General features: G+C 43.6%; 1 non-coding gene across 1 annotated transcript; it reads right to left on the reverse strand.

Moving 5' to 3' along the window:
* LOC118979011 (U6 spliceosomal RNA) lies at positions 1-105 on the reverse strand. Its single transcript, XR_005064828.1, has one exon. It is a non-coding gene; the product is annotated as a U6 spliceosomal RNA (small nuclear RNA).
* Between the last annotated feature and the right edge of the window lie 13,617 nt (positions 106-13,722).

Here is a 13,722-nt window from a genome sequence, read left to right on the forward strand (position 1 = left end):
AGAAAGGTTGCAAACATAAAAATTTGCATAACATCCTGTGCAGAGGCTGTGCTAATCATCTTCGTATCATTCCAATTTTAGTATTTGTGCTGCTAAAGTGAGCACAGGAGTTTTTGATCACTGCTGTTACATCCAGCCATTTTACTAAAGTCTTGTACTCCAAATCTGTTAGGTTTGGGGGTCCTTTACATGGACAGTAATGTCTGCAAATAATTGTTTTTCTTTGTTCTTATTTTAAAATTTATTTTTAAAAATATGTACGCTTATTTGGAGTGGTTGTGGCCTTTTAGTGCAGCCAGGCTTAACGTTCTGGTACAGTGCTGAAGTGGGCCTATTCTTGTGTGTGTGTGCTTCTCTTGTCTAGTTCTGGTGTCCAGGTTATGGAATAAGTGAGTTCTCTTTATTCCCCCCATTCTGTGGAAAGAGAAGAGAAAGATTTAAATTATCCGTTATTTGAAAATTGGGTAGAGTTTGCCTATAATATCATCTGAACTTGGCCTTTCCTTTGTGAGAAAATGTAACTATGAATTACACTTCAGTGATTATAGAAATACTAGTCTTTCTGTTTAAGCGTTTAGCCATTTTTGTCACTGCGTTTCTTTGGGAATTTGTAATTTTCACTGATGTTTTGGATTTAGTGACATGAAGTTGCTCATAGGTTATCTGGTAGGCTTTTTACTATCCTTTTAATTTTATCTTAGTGCATAGGTTTTAGTGTGTTTCAGAACCAATATATAGCTGGACTATTTTTTAACCTGATCTTAAGTTTAATTGAGGAGTTGGTTCTAGTCTTTGTTTTGAGGGAATTGCCTTTGAGTTTTAGCATTTATACTTTAAGGGCAATTTTCACTTCCCTCTCTGAAGATCTTGGAAATATTTACGTTTAAACCATCCCTCTTTCAACCCTTTGGGTTATAATCCTCCAGTAGTTTAGCTTTAGCTTTAATTTTTAACCTTATTAATTAGACCTTATTGTTATTATTGTTTTAATATAGGTAATTGTTTAGATTTACCCATGTGTTAACTGGTTTGATCACTCACCATTCTTGCATCTCCGATCTTCCACCTAGCATAATCTTCCTTCTTCCGGAAGCATGTCTTTTGATAGCCCTGTAGTGACATGATGGCCTTTCAATGCAAACCTTTAGTTTTTGTTTATCAAAAATGTCTTTAGCCCTGGCTGGATGGCTCAGTTGGAACACTGTTCTGTACACCAAAAGGTTTCAGGTTCGATTCCCAGTCAGGGCACATACCTAGATCGAAGGTTCAATTTCCAGTAGGGCATGTACGTGAAGCCGGCAATGTCTCTCGATCTCTCTCACAAATCAATAAACATATCCTCATGTGAGGATTTTTTTTAATGTCTTTAACTGACTTATGTTCATCAAATTAAAGCTCACTGTGTGTATACATGAGTCTAAGCTGCCAGTTGATTTTTCTCAGCACTTTGAAGGTATTATCCTGCTACTTTGATGTCTTATTGCCATGCAGAAGTCTGTTGTGATTCCAAATGTCATTCCTTTGGAGGTAATGTGTCTTTTCTTTATGGTTGCTTTGTTCTTGTTGTTAATTAAACTTTTAATTTTGAAGATAATTGTAGAGCCACATGCAATTGTAAAAAATAAACAGATCTATTTCTCTCAGTGGTAACATCTTGTAAAGTAAGTACACTGTCACAACTGGGCATTTTGACATTGACACAGGGAAGAGGCAGAACATTCCCACGACCACGAGTGTCCTTCCTGTGGCCCTTTTACAGCCACACCCACTTCCTGCCTCCTGTCCCATCCTTAACCCTTGACAGCCGCTAATCTGTTCTCCATTTCCATAATTGTATCATTTCAAGAGTTTTATATAAATGCAATTACAGGGTGTGTATCCTTTTGGGATTGGCTTTTTTTTTTCACTGAGCCTAATTCTCTGAAGATTTCTTCCAAGTTGTTGAAAGTATCAATAATTCATTTGCTTTTATGGCTGAGTAGGGTTCAGTGGTATGGATGTACCACAGTGTAACCGTTCACCCATTTAAGGACATCTGGGTTGTTCACAGCATGGAACTGTAAGGACTGAAGGTGCTGCTGAGTTTTGTGTGAAAGTGTCTTCATTTCTCTTAGATAAATACCTGTGAATGCAATTGCTGGGTCTGATGGTAACGGCCTGTTTAGATTTTTTAAAAAACTGCTGAACTGCTTTTCAGCGTGGTCATACCATTTTGCCTTCCCACAAGCAATGTATGAGGGACCCGGGTTCTCCACATCCTTGCCAGCATTTGGTGTTTTCACTGTTTTATTTTAGCCATTCTGATAAATGTATAGTGGTATCTCAGTGTGGTTTTAATTTCCATTCCCCCAATTGCTGATGATGTTGAACATCTCATGTACTCATTTGCCATCTTCATATCCTGTTTGGTTGAAATGTCTCTTCATGTTTTTTGCCTGTTTGTCATTGAATTTTTTTTTACTCATGAGCTTTGAGAGTTCTTTATCTATTTTAGAAACCAGTTCTTTGTTGGATATGTTGTTTGCAAATATTTTCTCACTGTGTGTAGCTGGACTTTCATCCTCTTAACAGGGCCTTTGCAGAGCAAAAGATTTTAATTTTCTTAAAGTTTATTGTATCAGTTTCTCCTTTCATGGGCTACACTTTTGGTGTTAAGAGTAAGAACTCTCTCTCTAGCTCTGCATCCTGAGGTTTTTCTTAAATTTTTTTCCTAAAAGTTTTATAGTTTTACGTGTAAGTCTGTGATCCATGTTGAGTTATTTTTTGAGTAAGAAGTGATACTTGTTCTAGAAACTTCTCTGCCATTTTTCTCTTCCAATATTGCCTCTTCCTTATTCATTCTATTCTTCCTTTTGCACCCCCAATCAGTTTTGTGCTAGGCTTCCTCATTCTGTTCTTTGTATCTTAACTCATATTTCCCACATGGTATAGTCTGAATAATTTCCTCAGGTCAGTATTCCAGGCCACTTGGTATTCCCTTCTTCATCTAAAGTCCAATCTGCTATTTAACCTGGCCACAGAATTTTTAATTTCAGTGATTCATTTTCAGAAATTTTGTTTGATTGTTTTTCAAATTTGTGTGGTTATTTAAATTTTTTTGTTATTCCTTGCTCATTTATTTCTATATCATTTTATTTATTTACATGGTTCATTTGGTCATCTCAAGAATTTTATATAAATAGCCCTGGCTGGTGTAGCTCAGTGGATTGAGTGCGGGCCTGCGAAACACATGATCGCGGTTCGATTCCCAGTCAGGGCATATGCCTGGGTTGCAGGCCAGTTCCCAGCAGGGGACTCACAAGAGGCAACCATACATTGATATTTCTCTCCCTCTCTCCTTCCCTTCCCCTCTAAAGATAAATAAATAAAAATCTTTTAAAAAAATAATTTTATATAAATGAAATTATATAGTGTGTATTTTTATATTGTGTTTTTGGCAATTCTAATATCTTAATTTCTTGACAATTTAAATGTTCAGGGTGTTTTTCTCTGCTCTTATGCATAGAGGCTTCTTGTGTGCTTTAATTTTTTTTAAGTTGAAAATACATAATTTGGGACTCCTAAAGTGCCTAAATTGAAGATAATTTTCTCCCAACAGGATTAATATTAGCATTTTAGGCTCTAAGTAATAACCACTTTGATTTCTTGGCTTGTGGTTTTCATGCGCATGCACAGAGTAAAATTATCAGGGAAGACAGGTCAAATCTTAAGGTCTACCCTGACCTCCATCGTTGCAGAGCTGGGAAGATGCCTGCAGATGTTTCTTCTAGCCTAGCCTTTCTCCGAGGACGAGCCCCTCTGGTCCCCTGGCTTTCTGCGAAGACTCTAGATTCAGCTTCCCAACTCTCCTTCAGGCCCAAAGCCTAGTCGTCATCAGCATCCCTCTTCTCCGTTGGCCAGAGGCCTTGGGTCCCACACTCCACATTGTACTTAATGCTTAGCCGTCTAACAGAAAAAAATGTAATGACGTTACACAGAATGTAGAAAGATAAACGTTGCAGAGAAGAATCTCAAATGTGGCCTGAAAGAATGAGCAGGAGAGAAATAACGGTTTGGATGTGCTAGCAGTGGTGAGAAGAAACAACTTCTGACTGCTGAAATTTGAATTCAATAGGTTCAGTGGGAAAATAAAAGTAGTAAAAATGTCTGAACCTTGCATATGAGGAAAAATTGTTCTTAATTTCAAAAGCTGATATTTTAGGTATGAAAAACTGTAGTTTTAACATACATGCATGTATGGAAACAAAGTTCTAATAATCAGGAGGTGATTTTAATGGCGATGACCCCTGAGCACAGAGTCCATCAGGTACCTTTGACCAGATACAGGGCAGTCCAGGGCCTATGTTACTACTATTAACATCTAGTTAGAGTGACCATGTGAGTTTGAAATTGACATTGCTCACTCACTATAACTTTGCTGTAAAGTTTGGGGTGGATTTCTTTTACCGGTTAAATTTTTAAAGGTTTTAATCAGAACTATTAAAGACTCAAAGTAAAGAAACTTAAAATAGGTTTATACCTACATAAATTTCTTTTAACAAATTGGGTGCTTTTTGGTTACTGAAAGATATACTTCACGTGTGTTTTCTACTCATCATAAAGACTTTTAATCTCTAGTTTTACATTTCTTACTCACCTAGACTGAGTCACAAGAATGCATAATGGAGAGTAAAATCGAAATCACAGAGGCCTTACCTTTCCGTGGCTGTTGCTAAGAAACTGTTTTGATGGGAAATTTTAGAGAAGCTCACGCTTCCTGTTGTTAAGTGATAGAATACGGAGATCCCCTTCATTTAAAAAAAAATTCTTTTAAGCAAATAATCTGAATTCTTTCTCCTGGGACAGTCTTCATCCTTAAAAATATCTTACCCACATAGGACCGCTCATTAGGGTTCATTTTTTGTTTGCCTCTTCTCACATTCCTTGTGCACTGAATGGGCAGGTGGGCGGGGTTTTCAAGAGGTGTTTTCTGTGCAATTAAGTTGTTGTATTGCTATTACTTACTTTGCCCGGGGCACTGGGAAGCTTGAGACACGTAAAAGATTGCAGATGTGGCAAAAGGCTAGCCAGAAAGCTTGTGTGAAAAGAGAACTTAGGAAAGTGTGGCTTTGTTGTCATGAATCTGGAGAAAGACCACACTCACCCATGGTTCCTGGAAAAGAGAAAAGTTCCGTTTTGTTTTGTTTCCTCCAAGGGCAGCTTGGTCTGGCGGACAGAGCTTGGGGTTCTGAGTCAGAAAATTTGAGTCAGGAGCAAGAGCAAAATGTAGAGGGAAGAACAAGGTGATGAAGGGAGTACATGGAACACAAAGCCGAGAAGCGTGGGTTTGATTTGCCAGACAGCAGAAAAGTGGACCATGTTCCTAAAGAAAGATGCAGCTCCGAGGTAGCTGCGAGAGGCGACTCCGGGAGGCTGTGCAGGATCTCGACCAAGGGTCGGCCCCCAGTTCCTCAGAAGGCATTGCCTACGATTCATTCAGTATCTATTACACACATAGCCCCTAACCCAGGTTGACATCAAAGTGGGCTTCCCGGAGGAGACAATGTATAAGCTGAAACCATGTGCATTTGTAGCCAGGTTGCTGTAGACCAAGGATGTGGAATGGGCACCACCACCACAAAGAAAAAATGTTTAAAGTCATACTATCTTCACTGCATAACCACTCGGTTGGCACTATAGAAAGTAATGTAAATGTCTTTGGAATGGTCATGGGTGGACATGCTTTTCATAAAACTCTGACATGGTGTAGGGTCAGGATGGAGACCAGCTCAAGGATGGGTGCTCCTAGCCCTGCATTGGTGAGGTGGCGGCAGGGGGCTGGCCTGGAATCGTCCTGAGAGCAGGCCCCTCCTCTGACTCACCTTTGCTCCTCTGGGACGCAGGGAGCCCCTCACTAATGGGACACTGGTCTCGCAAATTCTGCAATCTCAGCAGACGGCAGTAATGCATTTTAAACATTTTAAGCTGTGTTTCATTATTACACTGATAATTGTCAGGTACTCATTCTCTGAAAACAAACCAAAGATACACACCCATGGTCTTTTCCCCTGGTGTATGCTTATGGGAAATCGTGTGACAGGCCTTACTGCCCCATCTGCTCTGTATGCAGGTCTCCCGTAAATGTCCCTCCCGCACATCCCCAGCTGGTGTGGGCAGGGCCCGAGACTGCCAGCCAGCCAGCCCTGTGAGCACAAGGACTCACTCGAGAGCTTCCCTTCCTGCCTTCCCTTTACGCAGTTACAGTGTGCTCAGCCGAGGAAGTGGCCACCACAACTAAGAGCTCTGAGGAAAGGTGTTTTGGGAGGCGAGGCGTATCTTAGTTTCCTTTGGCTGCCATTACACATCACCAGACTGGGTGGGTTAGAGCAACAGAAACTTATTCTCATGGTTTTGGAGGCTGGAAGTCCAAAGACAATGTGTGGACAGGGCCCTGCACCCTCTGAAGGCTCCAGGGAAGAATCCTGCCCCTTCCCCACTCCCGGTGATGTCCCCAGGCTGACAGCTGCATCACTCCTGTCTCTACCTCTCTTTACCTGGCCTTCTTCCCTGCGACTCTTCTGGGTCTCTGAATCCACATCCCCTTCTCCTTTCTCTTATAAAGACACTAGTCACCGGATTGACGGCCCACCCTAGTCCAGTATGGCAGCATTTAACTTGATTACATCCGCAAAGGCCCTCTTTCCAAATAAAGTCATCCTCACAGATACTGGACGTTGGGACTGGAACACATCTTTTGGTGGGGGCACAATCAACCCACTTCAAAGGGCGAAGTGTCTGCAAAGTTCAAGAAAAGCCACCGCAGCACTTTGGCCAGAGGCCAGCAAAGAACACTGAGTGGAGCCTCAGGGCACACGTTTCTAGACATGGAATGTTTCGAGTGTTCAAACGTGACCACTTACAACCCACTGCCCTTAGTCCAGGAGCTGGGGCTCTCTTTTGACACCTGTATCATCCACCACTCAGCCTATGCCCTCGGCCTCCACCTGTTGCTCCCAAGGCGCATGCCTTCTGATTTGTCGTCTGTCTTCCTAGCAGTGGATAGAGCATTAGACCACCTCTTCCCTGCCTTTGGGCTTTCTGTGAGAAAATTAGACTTCAGAAAATACCAGTTCTCCAGAGCTGACATTAATCCTAGGAGCTGTGGGCTGCCACAGTTTTAGGGAGATTTTTCAAAATGCCAACTTGTTTAGGTTATATAGACACAATCTCACTGTCTCAGTAGCTATGTCTCCAGGACCAAACACCATGGCATTGGGGCCTGAAGTTAGCAAGTCAGATACTAGCAAAGGGGTGATGAATTCAGTAGCTGAGGTTGAGAAAGAATAGAATAGGTTTGAGGGTGCTCTGAAAAATCATTACTTTTCTTACCATTGGTTGATACAAAGGCCCAAGATCCTTCAAAGGGCAGACAGGCTTTGGGAAGCCGGGCCCCTCCCTTGGGTAGGGTCCGTTTGTCCACCAACCTGGTAGCCAGCACTCTGGGACAGTCCATGTCCCCCGCCTAGTAGCCTTGCGATGGCCCAGAGACAGAAATTATTTTGTCTAAAGAACTTCACAGCCTGCGTTGAAAGAACACATTCATTAATGAGTCAATCATTTTTAAAATGAAAATAATTTTCTTAAAAAGGCTTTTAAAGTTATTCTTGAGCTGAGTGATTTCACCTTAAGCCTCGTTGAGCCCCAGACATAAGGACCATGTCAATGCCTGCTTGTGCCTCAGCCTGTGCCTGACTCTCTCCCTTCCCCCGGAATGTCCCCGAACCCCAGACATCTCCTGGAACCTGTCCTTGAAAGCCAGCAGAGCCACCATGTCCTCCCCAAGGCCTTCTCTGCCTCTGGACACAGATTGGCGCTTCCTCTCTGATGGGACCTCTAGTGTGGCCACTCTCAGTCAGGCGATTTTGACCCCAGACTCAACAATGTCTGGGAACATGTTTAGTTGCTACAATGACACAGGGTCATGCTACTGGTAGTGGACAGAGACCAGCGATGCTGCTGAACATCCTACAATGCCGGGACAGTCCCCACAGCAAAGGGATATCCAGCCCGAACATCCACAGGAGGAACCCTGGTACTATGCTTTAGTCAAACAGGTACTATGTGACTGTGGCTCTTGGTTTACAGTCGTGTCTCCACTTGCTTGGGGCAGAAAGTTCTTCAGCTGGTGCTGAGTTCTCAGCCTGGTGCAGGCTGTGACATGACATTGAAATGTACTCAACAGAGGTCTCATTACTGGGACCCCCGCAGTTGTTTAAGATAATATCCCAGGTGGAACTCAGAGGAAGTGACACATAGATTTTATTTAATAAGGTAAAAGTGTTTTAAATTAGATTGTTGGGCGAAGCCAATAATAATGGCAATTGGGTTATTGGCTAAGCCACTGTAGCAGTGACAACTGCTTCTCTATTTGCTTTTCTCTGTGGATTGTGGGTGCACACATTCCTAGCAATGACTGAGAGGGTTGTTTTATTTGTCCCTGTGGCCCTCTGACATTTCTTTTTTTTAGTGTTTCCTGGGTGTGAAACATTGTCGCAGTAAGTTCTCATAAAATTGTGTTAATAATAATAATAATAATGACCACCTGTTGAGCACTTAATATATTCCGGGCACTGTTCTAAGTACTTTATATGCATTAATTAATATAATTCTTAAAATATCCTTATGAGAGAGATATGATTATTATTCCTATTTCACATATCAGGACACTGAGGCACAGAGAGGCTAAGTGATTTGCTCAAGGTTACACAGCCAGTAAGTGACAGGGCAAACTGATTTTGCGTTTATGACACCAAACTGCCTGTCGTAATAACCTTAGATCCTCTTGGGGTTCCAGTCAGGCCACCCCAAAATATGCCACTGTGGCATCAACACATTGACCACCCTGTCCCCCAGACTTCCTCCTGAAAGCAGGAAATAAATCTTCCATGTGAAAATATCCCCCCGTACCAGGAGGACAGAAGGCATTCTTGTCACCAGAGTTGGGAACTCGAGACTGAGAAAGCTGTGTGAACAAGCTTTGCTACTTCCTCATTAGTTTGCTACCCCCAAATAAACAAACCCCTTTGTTTTGTCCCATCTTCACAAATAATGGTGTCTTTGTCTAAAAATGGTGTATAAACAGCCTGCTTTAGCCACTTTGGGGGTTCTGTTTTCATGAGACCTCTGTGTGTGTGAATTTGATTTGTTGTTTTTCTCTGATTACTGTCTTGTGTCAATTTAATCATCACACCAGCCAACAAGAAATAAGAACTAAGAATTTCCCCCTCACCTGACAATCCTTTCTCATATGATTCAGCAAAATAAATTTCAGATTATGATTAAAAACCTGGTTGTAAAAAATAAAAACTTCAACTTTATAGAAAATATGGGAAGCTGTCTTTAAAACCTCAGGATAGGGAAGAATTTCTTACATAAAATTCAAACAGCATTAAGTGATGAAGAAAAATAAACAGTCTTTTTTCTATTTTGTTTGTTTATTTTGTTCTTTAGATTCCACATGCATGTGAAATCATGTTTATTTGTCTCTAATTTCACTTAGCATGATACCCTCTAGGTCCATCCATGTTGTCATGAATGGTAAGGCTAAGATTTCATTCTTTTTATGGCCAACCAGTATTCCGCTGTATATATGCACCACAACTTTTTTATCTACTTGTCTATCAATCCAATAGTTTTGACTATGCAGAAGTGCACACACCTGCAGGCCTGGACCATCACAAACAAACTAGGAGATAAGTATTAGACGTGGAGTGGATAGTCCTGGCATGTCCAAAGAGTAAAGGATCAGAATGAAAGAGGTATAAAAATTAATATTGATCAATAAGAAAAACACTATACAATAGGAAGGTGAGTAGAGGAGGAAAAAAAGAGGACAATTGGATGGCCATTCAACATATGAAACAATCCTCAAGTTCACTGGCAACCAGGGAAATGAAAGTGAAAATACCCATGGGAAATGACGCACCGTTTCTTACACATCACATAGGCAAAAAGCAGAGTGTCTCCTGCTCCCTAAGGTTGGTGGGGAGACAGAAACAAGAAGTCCCCCCTGCTGCCGGTGGAAGAGTCTCTGGGGAGCAGCCCGGGGGTATCCGAGAGGGCTGGACCTTCGCGGGTCTGTGCCACCAATGCAAATGCCTTCGTTCCGTTTAGCCCCCTGAGAAAATGAATTGTACCAGGAAAGGTCATTCCTGGTACTCATTATGGAGGGAAGGTGGCCAAGCCAGGGGTCCTGGCCTGGGACCATGCATGGGCTTCCAGGGCTCCATGAACATGCCACCTATCTGTGAGTCTGTGTACTCCTCGCTGGGGGGCCGGGTCTGACCACTGGCATTTAGGATGCGCTGTCTCAGCACCTTCAGGCTGCTTTCTGAGAGCACAGACCTCTGCCTCACCCACAAAAGCCTGAGGGGCAGAAAGAGCCCTGGGGTAGACTCCAGGCCACTTCATACACTGAATAGGAGTGTGGCATCCCATGCCACTTGCCTCCCTCTAACCGCTTCTACAGCTGCGTAGGCAGACCCTCCCCCTGCAAGGGCGAAGTTGCTGCCATCTCCTGACCCTCTCAGTGGCAGACTCTAGTTTTGGGTCAGCGATATTTTAAGGAAAACCATTACCTCTGGCAGACCTTATTTCTTGTTTATTTGGAAATAAATAGCCTAAATCATAATCTATTGTGTTTGGCTTCCCAGAGTCATGGCAGCTAAGTTGTTTCAGCTGTAGTGGAATCACAATGGGGTTTCTGTAAATCACATACTGTAAAGGCACCATATATTGATTCCTATGCAGAGGGCCGATCAACGACTGGTCAATATAGTGTCTCCGAGATTTCAGACACAGGATTCCAGGGCCTCTGCCAAATACTTGCTTGTTGAGCAGGTTCAAATGTGTCTTTGCAAAGCAGTTTGGTGCTGGCCACCATAGTGTCTGTCTTGTACAGAGGTGCTAGTCACCTGGGGTTGAATGTAAATCAGGATTTCTTGAGCTTCATTGCCTGGGTCTGTCTTTTATTGAGTGCACAGCATGGTGGCTCTTGGCCCTGTCCTCAGAATTCCTTCCTTACTAGCCTAGGACTGAAAAATACGGGACTCGGTCATGTGGCATTTGGAAGAAACCGTCCAAGGTACCCACTGGCAATGTCTCTAAGTTCTGTTGCTTAATTGGCTAGATGATCAGAGAGCAAGGCTCCTGGACTACGTTATAGCACATTTCCCCATAGAAACACCTTCCCCAAGTTGAGATGTAATGACTCAGCTTTCACTGAGGCTTCTGGTGCAGAATGGGCATTTGAAGACTGCCCCCCAACACCTATAGGATTGGAACTGAACATATCATCTGATATGCTATTCAATTGTAGATTTCTACTAAAATTTAATACCAGGATTTCTCCTAAAAGCCCAGCATGCTCTATGAGGGGTTTTGGAAGCTGCCTTGTGCTGGTATAAAGAGTTTATTTTGGAGCCCACTGGGTGGTCCTGGGTTTCTATCCTGCCTTGGAATGAACTTGGGCAGTTTAGTTTCTTTTTCTCACCTCCAAAGACCTACCTCAAAAATGAAAATAATTTCTATGCTGCCATGGGGATTAGGACACTTTGATGGAAAGTACTAAATATACTGCAAGTGCTGATGAATGGTAGCTGCTTTTAGAAAATCCATCAAAGTTCAAGTTAGTGCTCCAAGTGACAATTTTAACATAGGATTCTAGTTAAATATTCTTCTTTTTTTCTCTTTGTTTTTTCTTTCTTTCTTTCTTTATTTTGGGCAGGTCCTGACTCAGGTTTATTTGCACAAACAGCACAGGAGGTCACTGGCTCCATGCAGACAGAGCTGAGGGGTCAACCAGTCCTTCTGTTCTCGTCAGCAGACAGAGGCCTCTACTGTGGAGCCTTGGTGGGGTCCTGGGCACTTTGGGAGCCTGAGCTGGAGGCTGAGCTGCAGCCACATCTATAGCCTGGGCCTTGGATTGAGCCTTGGCCTTGGCCTTTTGACCAGCAGAGCTGGAGATCCTTGACAGTGCAGGCACAAGCATGTTTCCCAAGCTTGGGGCTGACTGAACTTGTGGCTGCTGCCCTTTGGGATCTCGGGCCTGAGTTCCTTGCACTTTACTAGAGCCTTGACAGCCTCAGCATATGAGCTCATGGCCTTGACATTGTTGGCCTGCATCTTCTTCAGGCCCTTCTTATTGTGCTTCTTGGAAAAGTGAATGCTCCTCAGGAACTTGGGATCTGCCCTCTTAAGATATTTGTATCTTCATGACCAGGGTTTTTTGATGCCATTTCTGTGCCATTTTGGGGACTGGGTTGTGCCTGGCATGGTTCTCAGACTTGGCCTTGTCCTCACCAAAGCCTGCAGCTCCTGAAGCACCTGGGACTGGAAGCTCTTCTTTTTTCTAATGATTTCAGATTGCACTTTTAATTTTTATGTCAACTCTCCCATTCTATATTGCAGCTGGCCTCAACTCTTCTGTGGGAGACAAATGAGGGAGGGAGACAAATGTGGGGAATAAAGAAAGAAGAGGAGCACATTCCAGTTCACGTGTGCCCTTCTTATTTCCTCAGCTCCAGCTCCAGTCTCTAAACCCAGCCCAGTCAACCAGCTGATGCGTGTCCTTGGACTAGTCACTGTGGAGGAGAGACAGTCCCATGATGTGACTACCAGTGGACCCTCAGCTAGATCCAAGCCAAAACAAAGACTGCTTCCTGTAAATCCCCTCAGAAACTGCCTGATCACCCCCTGGCCTGTGCCGCAGGTGTGCTGGCTCCCGGATTCCTGGAACAGCTCATTGCCCTACTCCCCACAAGTCTGTCAGGCGTTTCCCCTATATTGGGGGCGGGTCACACCCAGGACTCCTACCCATTGCTGTGTTCTACATCATTCTTCAGCACCTGCCACAAGGGGAGGAGGATATTACTTCATCTTGCCAAGATGCACCTTGTAAGTTCCCTGGAAAAAGCCTTGATGCAGTAATGGAATAGTCAGCCTCTTTCTTCAGTCCAGGGCCCTGGGAAATTTTCCCAACAGTCACTTCAGAGACATTGTCAGTTGGGAGGCGGGCTGCTGTATGATTTGATTGTGTTCTTTGTCTTATCCTGATCCCTGATGGGCATCCTCAAATGCAGGAAATAAACACAGAGGTCGGAGTCTGTTGGCCATACCCATGGAGGCTAGTGGCAGGCCAGGCTGCAGAATGCTGTGGTCAGGTGGGTCTGGGGTCAGGCTCCTCAGGCACAGTGACAGAGAAGCAACCACTCATCCCATGCAGGGCTGCAGTGAGGGGAGCATAGGGTCATAGCCCTGACAGAGGCAAGTGCCCCAGTCCTCTAGCCCAAAGGACTTGGTGACTTTCTTGGGACCCTGCACATTTATCTATACACCCATTTCTGGTCTCTCCCTTGCTCTGACAGTCTTCACTCCTGCATGCTGTATTTTTCTTATAAGGTTACTTGTGAGCCCTGACCCCCCTTAGGAGTATCAGGGTTCAGTGGCTCTTAGCTGGAGGCCTGAGTGGGACCTTGGAACCACAGTTTCCACTCTCAGACTGTTCACGGTTTGTGCTTTGCCATCTGTGAGTCCCTCCCGGCTTTGCTGTGCAGCCAGCCAGTGCCCTCATTGAGAGTTCCTTTTGCATGTGGTAGTTAAACTTTGATTCAGTGACTCATGCTGGGGCCAGGCTCGAAATCTCCCTCCCTCATTTGATTGCTTTCTTCCTTTTCCTTTTTTTTT

The sequence above is a fragment of the Sturnira hondurensis genome, unplaced genomic scaffold (assembly GCF_014824575.4).
Source record: "Sturnira hondurensis isolate 20B ecotype Veracruz unplaced genomic scaffold, ASM1482457v3 Scaffold0022201, whole genome shotgun sequence".
In the NCBI taxonomy this organism is placed as follows: domain Eukaryota; kingdom Metazoa; phylum Chordata; class Mammalia; order Chiroptera; family Phyllostomidae; genus Sturnira; species Sturnira hondurensis.